Source organism: Erigeron canadensis, chromosome 3 (assembly GCF_010389155.1).
Source record: "Erigeron canadensis isolate Cc75 chromosome 3, C_canadensis_v1, whole genome shotgun sequence".
Lineage (NCBI taxonomy): Eukaryota > Viridiplantae > Streptophyta > Magnoliopsida > Asterales > Asteraceae > Erigeron > Erigeron canadensis.
The window spans coordinates 20238105-20260460 of record NC_057763.1 but is presented as its reverse complement, the minus strand read 5'-3'; the positions used below and the strand labels follow the sequence as shown (position 1 = coordinate 20260460).

General features: G+C 36.0%; 1 pseudogene; it reads right to left on the bottom strand.

Moving 5' to 3' along the window:
- Positions 1–8070: 8070 nt before the first annotated feature.
- On the bottom strand, positions 8071–13166 carry LOC122591645 (annotated as a pseudogene).
- Positions 13167–22356: the final 9190 nt, after the last annotated feature.

The following is a 22356-nucleotide window of genomic DNA, read 5'->3' as shown; positions in this document are numbered from 1 at the left end:
AAAGTAATTGTATGAAAATTGCAATGATATTATGCATAACTTTAAGTTAGATTAACACAACATGCAATATATAGATTGATAATTAAATTGCTTAGTAATTTTAGTGGAAAACTAAATTATTCGAGTAAAACATTAAAGCACAAGTACAATGACAATGCAGACATATCTGGATGAATGAAAGATATCCATAGAAACGAAAACCTTACTTAGTGAGACTTCTAATAGATGATGTATTCATTTTTCAACTGTCTAGTCACTGTTATCCGGAATCTAAACAATCACTAATGTAACTTCATGTTTTTTTAGTGGTTTAATTCTTACCTTGTTAAATATTTGTCAACTTATTATATTATAAAAAAATTAACATGTCATTAATTATATATGTTTCCCGCATATGATAAGGGTAATAATCTAGTATTAAAACCAAAGGGGATTCGTGCAAAATACAGTAACAGGCCGATTGAATTCTTCACTTGATTTGGGCCTTGCCATTCTCATTTAATTTGGGTCCACTTCTATCATTGTAACCTTTTAGTTTATTTCTATTTCAAATTCTGCTTATGAAAAATTTAGGCAGCCGTTATTTTTATCAATTAATTGAACTATTGTGGTTTTTTTTTTTTTCTTTTTACATATTTTTTATCGTTAAATTTTTTTTTTTTTTGTTTTTTGGTTTTTAACTTTTTTTTTACGTTTCTTTGTTTTGGTTAATTTTTTTTTCTTGTTTTTTTTTAAAGTTAGTTTCGATTCAGACGTGCTGGAGGCAATTTTAACCAACCCCCTCCTCATAGAAAATACCTTGAGATGAGAAACCTAAGACTCGAACCCGAGACCTTGGAAAAAACTCACATCCGGGGCCCACATAGTGGATTTAAAAGATACCCCTACATTATTTCTTTTGGCTTTTCATATTTATGTTATATTGTTTAGTCATTTGTTTATTACAACTAAATTAATTGCATCCCTTCACCGTTTTTTTTATCTATAACATTTTGGTAACCTATAACCGGTTTGTATTTTACCGATTCCTAACCAGTTTCAGTTATAGGTTAATTTTTCGGTCGGTTAGGTTAATTAATATAACTATTTTTACATATCTTTCGTAAATTTCACTAATACATATGTTTAATAAACTTTAAAAAAAAACTTCAATAAATTATTCCCAAACGTATTGTCTGGTTTTTTACAAGTTTCTATACACAAAGTACAAGGTACAAATACATATGCATAAATTACAACGTCTTTCTTTTTCCCCCTGCTCATGTACAAAATACATAGAAGTCTACACATCCAGCAACCCACACACATACAAATACAGATATAGATACATCAATCGATATGAATTGATGCATGTATAAGTGATGAACTGATGATCATTACATCAAGAATTCGAATCACTAAATCGATGATAAGGTTTCACTCCTGAAACCAAAAACCAACTGTTGTCACTGTGGTGACGATGATGGAAGTAGATCACGATTTGAAATCGTCAGGCGGCTGAGTGGCGGTTAGTGACAAACAGTGACAATGGCACCAATAATTGTTGTGGCGGCGGCGGTGGAAATAGCGCTTGGCTGGTTGATGTGGTGGTGGTAAGCTTCATAATGTTGGTTTGATCATCGTTCAAATTAGAGAACAAAAATTGTAAAAAGGAGCTTTATGATGTATCTTGAATTGTTGATAAAAATGAAAATGCTTTCCCACAGAGAAAAAGAGTAAAAAATTAAAAAAAAAAAGAAAAAGAGAAAACAACTTTTATGACTCATTTTTTACACCTGCCTTTTTGATATTCACAATTCAAATGTCAGATAGTTATACATCGAAATTATATATTTTAATTACTTTTAAAATTGTGATACCTCTTATTCTTAACAAATTAAGTATGTAATGTAACACCTTTACATACCATGCATTTTTAGAGAATAAAAATTATACTTTTCACTCCGCGTAATGAGTCATTAATTCTACTTAAAAAGATTATCGCATATACCACGTTATAAATTTTTATGTGTCTCCCTGTGGGTAGTATACATCTAAAATGTAACGTCGGCGTCTCTCACAAATTTCAGTGTAGCTAAAAGTATAATGCAATATACATAAGGTACAAGTAACAACAGCATAAATCATATATACAATTTTTTTAACTTTCTAACCATGGACTTGTTACAACCCTGCAAGCATTAGCTATAATTCAATAACTGCTTTCATCAACAACAACAAAATTAAAAAAAATACAATATTCTGAAACTTATGTCATCATCATCTTCAAGGTAGCTGTAGAATAGAAGAAAGAAAACTAAACAAAGAATCGGGTAAAACTTTGGTACTTAGAACAAACATACATATCATGGATTTACACACACAAACATGAAAGAAAAACGATGTTGGAAGCTTGCAGCAACCTCATGTCGGAGTACGCGTTGCAATGACAGAGTCCTGGTTGCAGCGGTCAAATGGGGATACGGGCCAACAGTTGGTGACCATGGCGCGGTTGGGGGATGGTGGTCATGGTGATTGAAGATTTTGTGGTGGATGGTGGTCATGCTTTCATTAATCCTTACCTCGTGCTAAAGTCGGAGGTTTTTTCTATTATTTAGATAGAACATGAAACTAATCTCTCTACTAGAACAGAGACCCCGTCATACACCGTCGAGATAATAGGAAAAGAAAACTTATAGAAGACAACAATGGTATTACATTTATTATTATAAACAATAGTAATGAAGCGGTATAAAACACGTTAAAACTAACATGTTTTTTAGTCTCGTCGCAAAGCGCAGGTAATATTATAGCTAAAAGTTCAGTTTTCTTATAAGTAGTAAATATATTATTAGTATTTCTAATGAGCTTGACATGTCGGAATATAATAAAAAATAATCAACACTTATAATTTGGTATGTAAACGCGAAATCAACATATAAAATCTCATTTTTCGCTAACATATGTCAAAACCTGCTACGAAGCGTGGAAAGAAAAACTAGTTTTTATCTAATAGTTAACTTTTAGAAAGTTACAACTAGAAAGTAATTGTTATCGATTAAGTTATGGAGTATTTAAAATTTAAACTAATGCATATGAAACATCAAAATATATGATAAGGCTGAAATAATGAAGGAGAAAAAAAATACATGTGTCAATATTTAAGTTGATTATATTATGTTTACACTCTTTCATGTTATTTGCGTACTTGCTAGAGTTTATGTACTGTGCTAAGGTATTGTTAGGCCGTACGTTTGCTACCATTCCCTACTCTTAAGGTAGCCATACCCAGCGGACCCAGCTGACAGGTATATCGTCTTATCTTGTTCTCGACAGACATGTATAATTTTTACCCTTTTACGGCTTTTACATCTTCTTGGCCGGAGGTCCTTATGGAAGCAGACTCTCTACATTTGGGTAGAGGTAAGACTGTTTACAGCTCACCTTCCCCTTACCCCGCTCAGGGATTGGATACAGTTGTTGTTGTTGTTACTCTTTCATGTTTGGAACAACCAAATAATATTAACGCAAAATTGAAAAAGATAAAGCAAAATAGGAAAAAATAAAGTGGAGTGGAATTGAATTGAATAAATGGAAACTCAAAAGAACGTTAATATCGTTGGTTGCAATAATCATCGTTAATTCATTTTCTAAAGAATAGTATAAACTTAGCAAGATAATTTTTGAAGAATGTAAGGAGTTACTTTCACTATCTCCAACTTAATAACTTCTGAGAATGTTTTTCCACTACAACATAATTATACCTCTCATAAGTCAATTTACCATTCTCATTAATAGTTTAAAGCTACTGAAAATATATACAAAAAGTTAAAAATGATTTATAAGCCAAATTAGACATTATATCGTGTAGAAAATGCTTATGAATCTTGTGTATGGATACAGGTCATAAATAGACTGAACAACAATATAGTAAAATCAATATAGATTGATTTTGTTTGAACAAAAAATATGACATAAAGGCCAAATATTAACGGTTTAAAGTGTTGGTTGTTAAGCCCAAGTTTTATTTAAAGAAGATGTATTATATTACCAGAAGCCTTATGGAGAAGTATAGGGAAAGACAAAAAGTGCTACACTGTGCCTTCCTAGATTTGGAAAAGGCATACGATAGTGTACCACGACAGCTGATTTGGAGGACGCTACAAGCGAAAGGGGTTACCGGGAGATACATTAGGGTTATTAGGGATATGTACGATAGGGCGAGGACAGGTGTTCGAACCCCTGTGGGGAACACGGAACTTTTCTTGGTAGATATGGGCCTACACCAGGGTTCGGCGCTTAGCCCATACCTTTTTATGTTGATCTTAGATGAACTGTCCAGAGGCCTACAGGAGGAACTACCGTGTTGTATGATTTTTACCGATGACATTGCGCTGATAGCGAGATCGACGGAGGAACTAAACCAGAGGCTAGAGAAATGGAGAGAAGCCCTTGAAGACCATGGTTTGTGCGTGAGCCGAGAGAAGACAAAATACCTTAGATGTGACTTCGATAAGCAGGAGATAAGACAAAATGGGGATGAGGTTATTAGCATTGGGGGCCGGATATTGCGTCCGAAGGAGTCTTTTAGATACCTGGGATCGGTGATACACAAATCGGGGGGGATAGATGAAGACGTGACACATCGAATCCAAGCCGGATGGATGAAGTGGAGAGCAGCTACTGGAGTCATGTGCGACAAGAGGATCCCGCTAAAGCTGAAAGGGAAGTTTTATAGAGTGGCTATTAGACCGGCTATGCTATACGGGTCAGAATTTTGGGCGATGACGAAATCCCAAGCGACTCGAGTAGAGGTGGCTAAGATGAGGATGTTAAGGTGGACTTGCGGGAAGACCTTAGCAAACAGGATCCCGACGGGAGCTTTTAGAGCAGAACTTGAAGTAAGGACCATCATAAACAAGCTAAGGGAAGAGCGTTTGAGATGGTTTAGCCATGTTAAGAGAAGGGATGAAAGCTGAAAGGGAAGTTTTATAGAGTGGCTATTAGACCGGCTATGCTATACGGGTCAGAATGTTAGGCGATGACGAAAGCCCAAGCGGCTCGAGTAGAGGTGGCTGAGATGAGGATGTTAAGGTAGACTTGCGGGAAGACCTTAGCAGACAGGATCCCGACGAGAGCTTTTAGAGCAGAACTTGAAGTAGGGACCATCATTAACAAGTTAAGGGAAGAGCACTTGAGATGGTTTAGCCATGTTAGGAGAAGGGATAAAACTGCACCACTAAGGAGAGCGGAGTCTATTCACGTAGACGACATACGAAGAAGGGGACGACCTAAGATGAGGTGGGAGGATCGATTAGCGAAGGACCTAATAGAACTTGGCCTGTCGGAGGACATGACGTCAGATAGGACGACATGGAGAACTAGGATTATAGTAGAATATTAGGTTAGGGTAGGATTTTTGGGCGACCTAGATAGTCATCTTTTCCCATATTGCCTTGCCAAAGGTGGTTTGTGAGGGTTTGGCCTAGAGAAGTGGCTCAGCTACGCTACAGAGGACTTTGACGTGACAGGAAGAGTAGTAGGTAGATGGAGGTGGAAGTACGGATTTCCGAATGCGTTAGAGGAGCTTCCAGGTAGAGGTAGTGGAATGCGAGGGTAAGACATATGGGTTTTAGATTAAGTAGACTTTTTATTTAGACTTTGGTTCTCTGCGACCTTTCGTAGGGGTTTTTGGCATTGAGTCTCGAGAGGCCTAAACCGAGGGGGGAGGTTACTCTTGGTGTTTGTTCCCCCAAAATGTCTGTCGGAGGACATGACCAATGAGAGTTTATCTAGAGGACTAGGGGTTTAGGACTAGTTTAATGGTTTGGAGAGCCGGTGGGAGGACTAGGATTAGTATAGCTAGGCGGCCTAAGTTCTTTTTTTTCCATAGGTTGTTTAGAAGTCGTTACTGCATTGGCCTAATCGAGCTCCTTTCAGGTTTTGTCATTTCTTATTTATATGTATGTGTGTCTTGGTTGTTTCTCACTACTTGTTCGAGTTACTTATTAGTTTGCTACTTTTATGTTGTTTAATATGCCCAATATGGTTGCTTTCGTATTTGTATTTGTATTGTCAAACATGTTTCTAAGATATCGGTAGGGCGCATGGTTGATACTCGTTCGACCCGCATAGTAGCCGGACCCAGCAGACATGTATTTCTTCTCTTCAGATTCTCGACAGACAGGTATGATTTTCTAAACATTTCTCATTTTCCGTCTTGCAATCCTTTGTGGCCGGAGGTCCCTATGGAAGCAGTCTCTCTACCTTTGTGTAGAGGTAAGACTGTCTATAGCTTACCTCCCCCATACCCCGCGCATGGATTGGGTCCTGTTGTTGTTGTTGTGTATTATATATTGTGTACCTTGGAAGTTGGAACAATATGATAAAAAAAAGAAAGTATTAATTATATCTAGAGACCAAAAATCAAAACCATTCAATGTTTAAGAAGTGAAATGAAACTTTTAATCAAGAAAGTTCATACTAATACGACCATGAGGGACATTTTCCCTTTTTGACCAGTAACTTCAATCCTCTTTTGAAAATATACAAGATGATTTAAATGATGGTTTCAATTCAACTCGACTAGACTACATCTCCACATGTGATCAACCATTCTCCCGAATGATGCTAATTTTCAGCAGTACAGGAATTGGCCAACCAAATAGAAGTATGTATTATATCAGCATTAGAATTACAAAAAAAGTAACCAGCTGCCTTAAAAGCAGTTAAAGCTATACATTAACCGGCTATAAACTATATAATATAACTTTTTGCAAGTGATCTGCTTCAAAGATATTTCAAAGAGCCTAGTGAACTCGACTCAGGATTGCATATAGTTGTTCCAACCAAAAAATGAATCAATAAAAGTTAACCATTACTTAAGAAAACTATGCCTTAGATGGTACAATAGCTTGCTTAACTTTTAGCCTTGGTACCCGGAAGATTTACTAAATTCATTGAGGGCCCTTCTTAACACCAATATGGATTCCCTGTCTCCATTGCAAAACACGAGTAAAACGTCTGCAAAGCATAGACGAGTTAACTGCATCTCTTCACGCCTCCAGTAGCATTCAAAATGCTCACCGTCCCTTATCTGTCTTTTGATCATTAAATTGAGTACTTCCATAACCAAAGTAAACAAATAGGGAGAAATTGGATCTCCTTGTCTTAATCCCCTCTTCCCTTTGAAGTAGCCTTTATATTCTCCATTAACCGCAATAGTGAAGGAAGGAGAAGACACGCAATTCATTATCCATTCAATCATACAAGCATGAAAACCAAAATAAATTAAGCACTCTTTCAAGAATCCCCATTCCACGGAGTTGTAAGCTTTTTGGACATCTATTTTAAAAGCACAATTTGAAGGACCCCTTTTCTTAAGCTCTTGAGTTGACACGATATCATCACTAATCGGCCTTGTTGGGATGAAGGCACTCTGGTTCTCATCAACAATTTCACCAAGAACTCCTTTGATTCTATTTGAGATGACTTTACTAATACACTTATAAATTACGTTGCAACAAGCAATAGGCTTAAAATCTGATACCTTTTGAGGAGTATCCAGTTTAGGCACTAGTGCTATTGAAGTGGCATTTACCTCCTTTAACAATTTTCCATTATAAAAAAAAAATCCTCTATAGCATTGCATACATAATTTCCAATCACATGCCAAGCAGCCTTAAAGAATTTTGAAGAGAATCCATCAGGGCCTGGAGCCTTATCATCATCAATATCAAACAAAGCACCCTCAATCTCCTCATCTGTAACTGGTCTGACCATTAATTCAACATCCTCCACACTAAGATTCTTTAAGAACAGCTGTTCAGGCTCATTTATAGGTTGTACAACATTACTACAGCCTAAAACATTCTGAAAATGTTTGACAAACTGCTCTCCAACTTGCTGACCAGAGTATCTGTCACCATTCAAATCTAAAACATTCTCTATCATGTCCTTATTTACCCTCCCATTCTTAGATTTTTGCTTAAGAAATGACTCCTCATCAACAGCAGCCTCGTTATAAGATTTTACAAAAACAACCTCTTCAAGTCTCAATTCAACATTCGAAGGATCAGCAGCCACAGCTGATTATATTTTAGCAAGCTCTTCCCTTGACTTCTTGACCTTATCAAATAAGTTCCCTTGACTAAAATGGAGTTTCCTCAATGGGGGCTTTAAAAGCTTCATCTTAGAAACCAGAGAATACATTGGAAAACTAGGAACCTCTTGTCTCCAAACATCTCTTACAATTGGCAAAAACTCTTGCTTCGAAGCTAGATAATTATGAAACTTGAAAGGCCTTGGCTTTGGTTTTTGCTTTTCTGGAAATTTTAATGTATGGCTGTCTACATGGCAATACTGCTCATACATGAGCAACAACAGCTGGTTCTGTTATTTAGTAACTAGTTAGACATTTTTGAGAGGTTTGTACTTGTGTCAAAGGTTTTTGAAGTTGAGTGGTCAAAATAAGGATACCATGGCAATTTAAACTTTAGAACCCATAAGCCCAAACAAATTAATACTAAAAGAAAAATTATGGGTGAGTAATTTTAGTTTTCCCTAAAACAGCATGGGTGTGTACCCAATTTGACCCATAATTTATGAAATAACTAAAACAACTTTATCCAAACACTGAACACTGATTATTGCAACTTCAAGTTGCAAATATCAGATTAGTTTCATAGTGCATATCAATAATAAGAAGGTAAATGAGTCCGTTAAAAAGACATAGTCAATACCTCGAGTATCTCTGTTGGTGGAAGAATGCTGAAAACTTGATAAAGCACGATTCGGGCAACGTGGCAGAGATTTGGCTTCGTGATCCATTCTCTGATGTAATCCAACAATTGTCTGTATTCTTCTGTGCTGAGAACACCAAGAGCTTTCTTGACCTGATCCAAAGCATCTTCCCTCCTGCAGAAAATTACACTTTTAGTAAAATGTATTGATATGATATTTGTTATGATACAAATTACTAGAGGCAAAGTGGGGAGATTTCAGAACAAGTCAAAAAGAGAACTTTTTGTACAGATCAGAAAAGCTCGGATTTAATTCGACATGAAGCACTTTCTGTATATAGTGAAACTTTTTAGAAATAATCTGCATAAGATATGATTATAAACACTACCTTATATAACTATTTCATTTAATATTGCATAACTTAATGACTCTATGTATTACAGATGCCTTTTTAGCAACATTAAGCCAGTTTGAACATTTCCTTTAAGCTATTAATTATTTTACTTAGTTGATCCGTTTGAGATATCCAAAAACATAACATAGACAGTTGGATGTAAACGGGTCAAAAGCTGAATCTGTACGAAATACATAATTTAAACGACTTTAAAGCTTTACTTGCAAAGTTCACCAAATAACTCAACCAGCTTGTCTGGTCTATAAAGCTCAAATGCCAAATGAATAGCCTTCCAATACACCTTCCTCCTGTGTAAGCAACACATTATCTAACTCCGTCAAGACCAAATATAGGTGTGGGAATACAAAAACTATATACATGAAAAAACAAACAAACAACAAAATGACTTGTTGATGTACCTCTTTCCGAAAAGTGTCCTCGTGTTCTGCAGCAGTAGAATCATGCCACAAATTAATCACCGCATCACTGCCACCGGTTGCCAACATTTCTGTTTTCTTTCCAATAGTCAAGGCCCATACCTAGTGGATACATACCATTCAGAAAAGAGAATAAACAAAGGGTGAGCTTTTAGGGTGCGTCAAAATGGGTTAGGTTAACCCGCGGATACTTTTCTATTACATGAATTCAATAATAACATCTTTCGCAAGAAACAACTTAGAAAGCCCTAAAACACTTTATGCTTTGGACAACTTGTGAACTATTTGAAATGTTACCTTGTAGCTAAATATCTTAGGTTTCACACATTTAACCCATCCACAATATAGTATAAACCCACCAAACTCATTATCAGGTAACTGAGTTGAAAATGCCCCCTCTAATCAAATGAGAGAATAAAAAAGAACAGTCTACAACCTTGTCCTTATGTTGATCACAAGTAGCAACACATTCGTTTGTCTTAACAGTCCAGAGCTTAACCAAACCATCGGCACCTACATAGCATAAAAACATTATGTGATGGGATTTACATAAGAAAAGATAGTAGAACATTTCCTTACCACAAGAGACAAACTGAGCACCACGAGTAAGAAACTGAACTTTGAATACACTCGATGTATGCCCTTCAAATGTTTTTAAACAAGAACCATCTGATATAGCCCAAATCTTTATAGTCTTGTCTCCAGAGCCTGTTATAACACACTGATCAACTGGGGAAAACTCTACAGACCAGATTCCTCTTTTGTGCCCTTTAAGTATGACACCAGGAGTTAATTCTGGAAGCTTCCAGATACGAGCAGTTCGATCCTGAATATGTAGTAAAGTGAGAATTAACAATGTTAAGCAGGACAAAACTAAACATCATGTGAATCTAATTCTACTTATTAATAGACAAGTTTACTATTGTAAAACTTGAGGCACAGGAAGGTTTCACTTCCAACAAATACCATTTGCACATCAATGGGTCAATCAAGATTATGTTACATAAAATGAGCTAATGTTTTCTCCCAAACAGATTCAAAATACAATATGAACTACAACCAAAACACTTCCAAAGCTGTTCCAAAGTATATGTTAATACTTATCCGATTAATTTTAATAATCCAACTTTATGTTTAATAACTTTAAAAACATCACAACATATAATTGTGGGTCAACTCTCATAAGTTTCAACCCATATTACAAGATACAACACACTTCAACTCATTATAACCCATTCTAGACCACCTAATCTTTTCGCCTCTTTTCACAGATAAAATCTTAATGTTTACAACATGTAATCAACATACCTGGGACCCACTGCAAACAAGACTGTCATTGGGTGCAATGGCCAGTGCATTAATATCCTTATCGTGGGCTGCAGTGACTGCTTTAGTTCTCAAACTAAAAGCATCATTCACATCATCCAACAGGTCATCCAAACGCCACACCTTCAGAGTGAGATCACTATAAACAAAAAAAGAACATTATGAATAAAACAAAAATTACCAAATCAAATATGTCAATAGCAAAAGTCAAAGGCAATAGGGAATATCTGAATTAGCTTTGTGTACTACATAGATGCTGAACCCTCACCTACTACCACTAATGAAGAAATTATGTGATTTTTTGCAAAAGCAACAGCTCCAACGCCTCCCATGTGACCTCTTCCAACTCCAATGCAACTATGACTGGAAGGATCCCATAACCTTACCTGGAATGACAACAAAAGTGGACTGAAATTTAGCAAAAATCGCAAAGATATAAATCAACAATAATATAGACAAAAAAGGGCTCACAGTGTAATCTTTGCTCCCAGTTACGATTAGTGTTCTTCCAGAGCTTGTTGTAGACGTATCAAGACATAGCACAATGTCGGTGTGACCCACCAATACATAAGAGCATGTCATCGAGCTAAGATCATAGACTCGTAGCTGCATGTAGACAACATTAGAATACAAATCAGGAATCAGATCTCACATTATATATGTCATATTAGCATCCAACATTATTAAATTGGTATGACTGCCATTCAAACTTGCCTGTTCAACACTTGCAGCAACAACAAGAAATTGTTCTTCAATACCTAAGAACTTCATGTCCACTATGTCTTCATTGTATCCTACAAGCCTTTTGTTCAGATTCAAATGAAAAGTTCCTTCAGGGGATTTGAAAGGGGAATAAAAGAGAAATTCCTGATCAGCAGTGACACATAACAATTCTTGACTAGAGGGCAACATCACAGCAGACATGAAACCTCTTTTAGCCTCCTCTTCATCATTTCTGCTGACTGTAACATCCGAAAATGCTTGTTGAAATAGGCATATTGCACTGTTGAAAATAAGAAATTACAGATATATTATATAAATATGTGTCTATATGTATTACTTTATGAGAAGTAAATTAATAATCTCCTTACCCATGAGAATTCCATATACGTACAATTCCATGTTCACCGACTGTGAAAAACTGGAATGCTGGCATATCACTACCTTTTTTGCCCCAAGTACATAAAGCAAAAGGAAACGTTTTACCAATAAGACATAGAGCTTCAATTGACTCATTCACTCGTAATGCAGCTATAGTCATGAAGATTCCACAAGTTTACAACCTAATGTCATCAGTACATAAGTTTGAGAATGATACATATATACAACATGATAAAAAGCAAGATTAACTTAGAACAACTATTACTCGTACAACTAACTTGTCAAAACTCGGTATCAAGAACACTTGTAGCAATGTGGTGCATAAATTGAAAATCATAGTTCAACAAGAGCTCCACCACATGAATTAAAAAAGAGTCAGAAATACCTGATCTCTGCCACCACTCAATAGAGTCCATCCATCTGCAGTTATAGCAATGGAAGTCACCGTTGAACAATGTCTTTCTAAAGTTGCAAGACACTTCATGCTTATAAGATCCCAAACACATACAGTTGTATCGTCGCAACAGGAAAATAGCTATGCATACAAACAGTCAATGTATTAGTTTGTTAAGCAATTAAAAGAGAGTCAAAGATGATATCACATTAAGAAATTGAAACTTACATGCAGACAAGCAGGGTCAGGATGAAAAATGACACTATTCACAACCCCTGTATGACCCTTAAAATGATGTGTACAAAACACACCATCAACATCCTATACAAGTACTTCACCATCAGCTCCGGCAGTTGCTAGGAATTTACTGAAAGCATGACAAGCCATGCTCATTATCGGTCCCTGGTGACCCTAAATAACTCCAAAGATAAAAAACAGTTAACTATCAAGTTTATCCCGCTAAAACACCACCAAAACACAAAACATTAAGAACTTACCTTCCAAGAACGCAACTTTTTAAGAGACGATAATTCCCAAACTATAATTTGATGGCTATGACTAGCAGAAAGAGGAATTTGTCATCAGGACTAAGAGCAAGAGCGGTAACAGTCTCTGAATCCCCTTCAATGGTGGACTTAATAGATGCATTCGATGAATTCACAATAGTGATCATGTCATTGCATGCACAAGCAATGAACGACCCGTCAGATGAAACTGCATAAGGTCCACCCAAATAAAACTGTTGCAACGATTGAACGCAATGGTAGTTCTGTTTCAACGGCACTGAAGCCATTCTTTTATCTTAAATGATGTTTGCAGCTCGATTTCTGCTACAGTGGTTGAAAATATAATTATAAACAAAAGGCATAGAATTAGTATTGGCATTTACATAATCCAAAAAAGCTTTCAACTTTATCGATTATCCAAACCGAAAGTTATGAAAACTTTAGAGGATGAACTATAATGGATTAGACCCATAAAGATAAACAAATGATAATATGTTCTTTACAGCATACCAAAACATTAATTAATTCAAGAAACACATTATAGTAAACAACCTTTTTAAACATTAATTATCTTTATATCATTCCTTTTTGTTAAACCCTGCTGGCAAAACAGTAAATATGTGGTTAAAAGAAATCTTCATCTTCCATAAACACCGATACAAAAGATAAAAATCCAACCCAGATTATCCGCAACACAGTTATAGGAACAACACATCAAACACACATATGTGTATCCATTTAAAGTATGTTGGGAACAGTTTGTGGGCATCACTTATAATGTCACATAATTGAACGAAAAATTCAACTTTACGTTGTCCGACTTGCATAGAAAAGTTCATCAAATGATAATTCAGCTTCTTAAATTTTAATTTAGATACATACAAATATCAAACACAACCAACTGGGTTGGATCAAGTGGTTGGAGTCCTTTCCTCTGGAAACAGAGGTCAAGGGTTCAATCAACAAGGCCGGATATCATTTTCTACCTTTGGTAGAACCTTGAAGCAGTCTCTGTTATTAAATTAGTGAATTATGGGATATTGTTATGACACTGGGATATGGGTTTGGAGGTACGGAGTGTACACCCATTAAGTGAATGACATCCCGGACCCAAAAGATTGTTGTTAATTATATGAGCATATAAAAACTTATTTTGATGGCAATTTATTTACACATTGAAAACATGAAATGATTTTTTCAAATATGAATGTAGACATATTTGAAAGTAGAAAAGCAATAGTTGCAAGCAGTAACTTTGACAATCAAATGGAAGTAATTTGTGGACTTGTTTTGAACATGGAAATGGGCACATACTATTTACTTGTTCAAATTCACACACAATCTCAGGCTGTCAATTTCAATCTTCATTTCATATACAAAAGCCATGTTTTATGAGTATGCCATCAACTTGATATGCTTATATATATGTGTATATATATATATATCCATGCATAGATAGTCACGTACAACAAGATACATTGTGAGCTTTCTTTAACAATCTTTTGGGTGTCTCATAACAAGAAGGATATGTGAGAATTTATATGCAAAACGCGAAATACTTTTTAGCGAACAGGTTCTAGATTTCTGCCAAAATCTTGAACATTACTCTTTGTATTATTCCAAAACAAAATTCGTGTAACCTAGGCAGATAGGGTCGAATTCTTGTTTTCGGAAAGTGATAACAATTCTACTGAACTCAATGGCGTCTACGATGAAGCATATGACTACTAATTTCTCCAAGCTCGATAAGTTTGAAGGAATGGATTTTCGTAGATGGCAAAGGAAGATGCACTTTCTCCTCACCACCATGAATGAGGTTTATGTGCTGAGTACTCCTTGTCCAGAAGATGGTGATGATGCTACTGTAGATCAAATTCGGAAAAGGAGCAAATGGGAGAATGATGACTACATTGCTCGAGGATTAATCCTCAATGGTATGTCTGATGCTCTTTTTGATATTTACCAAAACCATGCTTTTGCTAAAGGACTATGGGACTCTTTAGAGACCAAGTATATGACTGAGGATGCCTCTAGTAAAACGTTCCTTGTGAGTAATTTTAATAATTACAAGATGGTCGATTCTAGACCGGTCATGGAACAATACAATAAGCTCATTTGCATACTTGGTCAATTCACACAACATAAAATGAACATGGATGAGACTATTCAAGTCTCTAGTATCATTGATAAACTCCCTCCGTCGTGGAAAGAATTTAAGCATTCTTTGAAACATAAGAAGGAGGAGTTAACTCTTGTTGAGTTGGGTAGTCATTTGCGTATTGAGGAATCTCTCAGGGCGCATGATATTGACAAATCAAAAGGCAACAATGTTGCTGGCACGTCTTCAGTCAATATGATGGAACATAAAAAATCCACCGGATATAATGACAAGAAGGGGAAACGTAAACATCAAGAAGCTAACAAAGCTGGTCCCAACAAGAAGTCTAGCTTGGCTTGTTGGAAGTGTGGCAAATCGGGACACTTGAAACGGGATTGCAGAGTTATTATTGGTAATAAAAATACCAATGGATCTGGCACAAGCGGCTCGGGAAATGGTTTTAACAACCAAAACTCGAAAGGTCAGAATATATATAATGATTCATTTGAGAATTATTATGTTTCATATATAACTGAGGCTTATTTTGTGCAGGATGATGATGTTGCGTGGTGGGTTGACTCGGGTGTTAATACCCATGTGTGCAAGGATAGATGTTGGTTCAAGACTTACGAGTCAGTGATTGACGGACCAGTTCTTCATATGGGAAATGAGTCAACAGCCCCAATACTTGGACGTGGAAGTGTGGATTTGAGTTTTAGTTCTGGAAAAGTTGTTTCTTTATTTAATGTTTTGCATGTACCACAAATTCGTAAAAACTTGGTTTCAAGTAGTGTTTTAAATAATTGTGGTTATAAACAAGTTATTGAATCTGATAAATTTGTTTTGTCAAAACATGGCATGTTTGTTGGTTTTGGTTATTTGTGCAATGGAATGTTTAGACTTAACATTAATCACATGAATGTCAACTTTTCTTTTATGTCAACTTCTAGCATAAATGATTCTACTCTTTGGCATGCTAGACTAGGACATGTACACTTTAAAAGAATGCAAGAAATGTCTAAAGATGGATTAATATCGGTCTTTGATATAAATGATGAAAAGTGTAAAACATGTATGTTGACAAAGATCACTAAGAAACCATTTTAAAATGTGAAACGTGATTCTGAAATTTTAGAATTAATACATAGTGATTTATGTGATTTGCATACAACTCCTACTTTAGGGAATAATAAATATTTTGTGACATTTATTGATGATACTTCTAGATATTGTTATGTTTATTTATTACACACTAAGGATGAAGCATTAGATAAATTTAAAATATTTAAAACTAAAGTAGAATTGCAACAAAAGACTTTGATAAAAAGGCTTAGAACGGATAAGGGAGGTGAATATACTGATCAAACATATTTCCAATCTGTTGGGATAATCCATGAGACTACAGCTCCGTATACACCACAACAAAATGGAATATCAGAAAGAAAGAATAGGGTCCTTAAAGAAATGGTTAATTCCATGTTATCCTATTCAAGTTTAAGTAATGTATTTTGAGGGGAAGCTGTGGTTACAGCTTGTTATTTGCTTAATAGAGTTCCTAACAAAAGGAACAAGATTACACCTTATGAACTTTGGAATAAAAAGAAACCAAACTTGAATTATCTTCGGGTGTGGAGTTGTAGGGCTATTGTAAAATTGCCTGATCCCAAGAAGAAAATTTTAGGTGAAAAAGGTATAGATTGCATATTTATTGGATATGTTGAACATTCCAAGGCTTATAGGTTCTATGTTATTGAACCTAATGATTCATATGCGGTTCATCCCGTGATTGATTCAAGGGATGCAATCTTTGATGAGAATCGTTTCTCATCTATACCTAGACCAAAGGATATGGTTTCTAGCTCCAATAGAACCGATAAGGATTGTAATGTTGAAGTCTCTAAAAAGGCTGTTGATCAGTCACTTGAGCTTTGGAAAAGCAAAAGAGAAAGGAAACCTAAATCATTTGGACCAGATTTTCAGTTATACTTAATTGAAGGTTCCAGAGATGATGCTTTTACCCAATATTCATATTGCTTCAATGTTGAGGATGATCCAAAAACATTTGATGAAACAATGAATTCTCAGGATGTTGCCTTCTGGAAAAAAGCAATTGATGATGAGATGGAATCCATCATGGGCAACAACACCTGGGTGTTGGCTGATCTACCTCCTGGTTGCAAACCATTGGGTTGCAAATGGATTTTCAAAAAGAAGATGAAGGTAGATGGAACTATTGAAAAGTTCAAGGCAAGGTTGGTCATTCAAGGCTTTAGACAAAAGTTTGGAATTGACTATTTTGATACTTATGCTCCAGTGGCTCGTATCTCTACCATTAGACTGCTGATTGCTTCGTCAGCAATTCACAATATGGTCATTCACCAGATGGATGTGAAGACAACATTCTTGAATGGTAACCTGGATGAGGAGGTTTATATGAACCAACCTCAAGGCTTCGTAATGCCAGGAAATGAAAACAAGGTTTGAAAACTTGTTAAATCCTTATATGGATTAAAACAAGCACCTAAACAATGGCATCAAAAGTTTGACGAAGTGGTTTTGTCAAATGGTTATCATTTAAACCAAGCTGAAAAATGTGTATATAGCAAATTTGATGATTCTGGTAAAGGAGTCATCATTTGTCTATATGTTGATGACATGTTGATATTTAGAACTCACCAGAATCAGGTTGACTTAACAAAAGAATTTTTGTCATCAAAGTTCTCCATGAAAGATATGGGGAGGCTGACATTATCCTTGGTATAAGGATCAAACGTGAAAACAAAGGAATTTCAATTTCTCAATCTCACTACATTGAGAAGGTGCTAAAGAAATTCAATTGTTTTGACTGTACTCCGGTGAGTACACCTATGGATCCAAGTATGAAGCTGATGCCTAACAAAGGTGAAGCTGTATCACAACTTGAGTATTCTAAGGTGATTGGCTGCTTGATGTATGCCATGACTTGTACAAGGCCTAACATTGCATTTTCTGTGGGAAAATTGAGTAGGTATACTAGTAATCATGGTACTCATCATCGGCAAGCAATTAGACGGGTACTAAAGTATTTGAAGAAAACTATGGATTATAGTTTATCTTATACTGGGTTTCCTTCGGTGTTAGAAGGGTATACTGATGCGAGTTGGATAACCAATGTTGAAGATCATTCTTCTACACCTAGTTGGGTATTTTTGCTTGGGGGAGGTGCTATCTCATGGGCTTCCAAGAAGCAAACTTGTATTACCAACTCAACAATGGAATCTGAGTTTGTTGCATTAGTTGCTGCTGGTAAAGAAGCAAAATGGCTAAGTAACTTGATTTATGAGATTCCATTGTGGCCTAAACCTATAGCAACCATTTCTATCTATTGTGATAGTGCCGCTACATTGGCAAAGGCTTATAGCCAAATGTATAATGGAAAGTCTAGACACTTAGGTGTTAGACATAGCATGATTTGTGAACTTATCACGAATGGGGTGATTTTTATAGAGTTTGTAAGATCTCAACAAAATTTAGCTGATCACTTGACGAAGGGATTAGCTAGAGACTTGGTTAATAAGCCTGTTGAAGGGATGGGTTTAAAGTCCACCTAAATTTCTAATTGCGAGATACCTAATTCCCTTTTGATATTAATCAGAAGCTGAATTCAATGTGGAAAACTTACACTTAGAAATTAGAGCACATGTTTTTACATATCATCCCAAGGTATGTGCTCAGACTTGCAGATGGTTAGGTTGAAGTATAACTTCTTAATAGTTCCTTTGAAAAAGTGCAATAGCAGGTGGATGAATAAAGTAGAACTACCTATATGAATGTGAAGTTTTGCCGCTTTAAGAAAGTTTTGGACTTTTAGCTTTGAATACATTCTGAATGGATATGGACGCATGGCTTGTATGGCGTCAGGATAGCTTTAGTGTGTTTGAAAGCTTGTGTGTATATTATCTTCAGGTATTCAAATGGGTTGAAGGGTTCAATTCTTAGAACACCCCGATTCTCGAATATTTGGAATGTGTAATATAGTAAGATGGAAATTCAATATTCAAGACATTTTCATTTATGCATAAGTTTTGTTTTGACTATTTTCTCATGTATCGGAATTGCACAAAATTGGGGAGGATTGTTATTAATTTAGTGAATTATGGGATATTGTTATGACACTTGGATATGGGTTTGGAGGTACGGAGTGTACACCCATTAAGTGAATGACATCCCGGACCCAAAAGATTGTTGTTAATTATATGAGCATATAAAAACTTATTTTGATGGCATTTTATTTACACATTGAAAACATGAAATGATTTTTTCAATTATGAATGTAGACATATTTGAAAGTAGAAAAGCAATAGTTGCAAGCAGTAACTTTGACAATCAAATGGAAGTAATTTGCGAACTTGTTTTGAACATGGAAATCGGCACATACTATTTACTTGTTCAAATTCACACACAATGTCAGGCTGTCAATTTCAATCTTTATTTCACATACTGTAATACCCCAAGACTTTAAGGTAAAAGAAATTAACCCCTTTTCATAGTTTTGACATTAAATTAATTTCCTAGTATTTTATTTTTAGATATAGGGTTAATTTGGTTGGAACTTTAGCGGATAGCGGGTAAAATACCCACAAAAAGTGGGGTGGGTTGTGGCAGCTCCAAAGAGTGCCAGCCCTCCACCTTGTTGATGAATCACTCTTCCACTACTATTTTCTTTCTTCTTCACCTTCCTTTCATGCATCCCATCTCATTCTTTCAAAATCAAAGATAAATCCTCTCAAGTTCAAGGAAGAATTTATAGTATTAATCATCGCCAACATATAATCTTCATTCAAGAATTCAAAAGTTAGGGTTTGTGGGTCTTGGTGGTGGTGACCGAAAATTGAGAGGAAAAAGGGGAAGGAATTGTGAATTGAAAACCCTAATCTATTGTCTTCCATTATTGAGGTATTGATTTCCCCTACTTTAGTTCTATCCTTCTTGTGAAATTTAGGGTTCATGGAGTGAACCAATTTGGGGGGTTTTTGATAGAAATTGAGTTATGGTTAATTTCCCCCAATTCCTTAGTTAACCTAGTTGTCATTGAGTTATATGATGTGTTTGATTATGAAATTGATAAGTTTATGTGATAAATTGAGTTTGTAAGAAAAGATGAACTTTGCTAATTATTGAAATGTGGATGAAATGGTAGGATGAACTACCTAATGATGTTGATAAAGATGAAAGTAACTCAATGACAAATGTGGGCTAGTCAAGTTGTGAATGTAAGCTTATGCATTTTATGATATGATCATAGGTTGAGCTTGTTGAGCATTATCGTTTTAGCATTATTGTCTTTGTTGCGGAGGAGGTGAGTATATTTGCATACCTTTATGTTTATGTTGGATCAATTGACCTTATCATGTTGAAGCCTTTTGTCCATGGTGGTTTTGACCATTTCATGTTGAAGTTTGTAAATCCATGTGTGGTAATTGATGTGGCATAAGCCCATGTGGGGCATTGAGATTATGAGGCCTAAGAACCTCCGGGGCCTAAGAATCCCGATAGTTGATATGATATGAGGCCTAAGAACCTCCGGGGCCTAAGAATCCTGATAGATACGATTGTTTAGCTTATATGGATCCATATATGTGTTGTTAGTGTAGAAGGTGAATATGTAAATGTGACATGACGATGCCATAGGTTACATGTAAAAGTCCTTGTACTTTGCCCTCCTTTGTATCCGTATATGTATGCAAGTATATTCACTAAGCCTTTACTTATATTTTAGTTGTTTATCCTTTTTATAGGTAGTTCCGGAAGAAAGAACTAGTTTGATTTAGAGCTTGAAGTGTTAGACGTGAAGTTTGCAACATTTGAGGTATTTAGGTCATTCGTGGAAGAATGATGATCTTTTGGTTAGAGGCTTAGGAATCCCTCTCCCCATGGCTCGTGGTACAATTTGTTTTGTTGGTCATGCTTGCTTATATTTTAGTTGTTTATCCTTTTATAGGTAGTTCCGGAAGAAAGAACTAGTGTTGATTTAGAGCTTGAAGTGTTAGACGTGAAGTTTGCAACATTTGACGTATTTAGGTCATTCGTGGAAGAATGATGATCTTTTGGTTAGAGGCTTAGGAATCCCTCTCCCCATGGCTCATGGTACAATTTGTTTTGTTGGTCATGCTTGTGTTAAAAATTGTATAGTAAATCAAGTGTCAAATTTTGGGTAAACTGTGAAGTTGTATTTTGGGCAAAATAGCGTCAAATGGGTAAATGACCCGTTTGATGGTGTTCATGGGTTTTAAAACAAGTTAATGTTGTATGTATGTTATAATGTGTTCATGAAGTTGTTTCAAATCTCTGGAAAGTGTTTTAAGATGTTCGTATTGAAATTTGAAGGTTTTATATTGGATCAAATGTTAAATTGGTGTTAGGGTTGCAGGTCAGGTGGCCCACTGCGGCGCAGTGGGGTGACTTTGCCCAATGCGGCGCAGTGGATTCCTGCGGAAAAAATATTGGTTCCTCCCGCAGTGGGAGATGTGTCAAACCCACTGCGGCGCAGTGGGGCATGTTCAATTTCTGGCCGAAGATTTTCACTGCGGCGCAGTGGGGTGTAAAAAAAAAAAATTCTTGTATTTTCGGTTTATCGAGTCGGGTCCTTTCATATACAAAAGCCATGTTTTATGAGCATGCCATCAACTTGATATGCTTATATTGTAACACCCCGAGCTAGGCTTGAAATACTACCGAAAAGATATAGCGTATACATGGGATTATCGAAGAACATGAACTATATGAAAATAAAGGGATTTGGTGAATCCATCATCAACAAACAAGTACATAAAGCATAATGCAAATAGGGCAAATGAATCCTTAATCCATGTAAGACTAAGCTCAAACTCTAGCGCAAGCATCCATCAACCATCACGTCTTGGATTCACAAGGTTACCTGAAAAGTATACTAAACAAGGTCAACACTAGGTTGGTGAGTTCGTAGGGGCGAATGACGAGGATCTAATGCCAAAGCCATTCACAATATGAACAAAGCTAATGAACAGGGAACACACTTACAGTAAGCCCTTAAAAGGCACAAGTACTCAATATAGGTTGGCTCGTAGCACAACCTGGACCCACATGTATCCATTGCACAATTATACCATAGCTAGAACACACATAATGCACAAGAACACAAAATGTCGACATCAACAAATATCCATCAAGTTCTAAAATGTCACACATGTCCATCAATGTCCCTCGATTGTTCTCTTGCATCCAATTGTCATCAAGTACGTATAGCACCTGTTTATTGCACATGCACACATTGTCCCTCTATTGTCATCGATATTGTCATCAAGTACATAAGTACCCGTTTAATGTCATCAAGTACATAAGTACCCGTTTAATGTCATCAA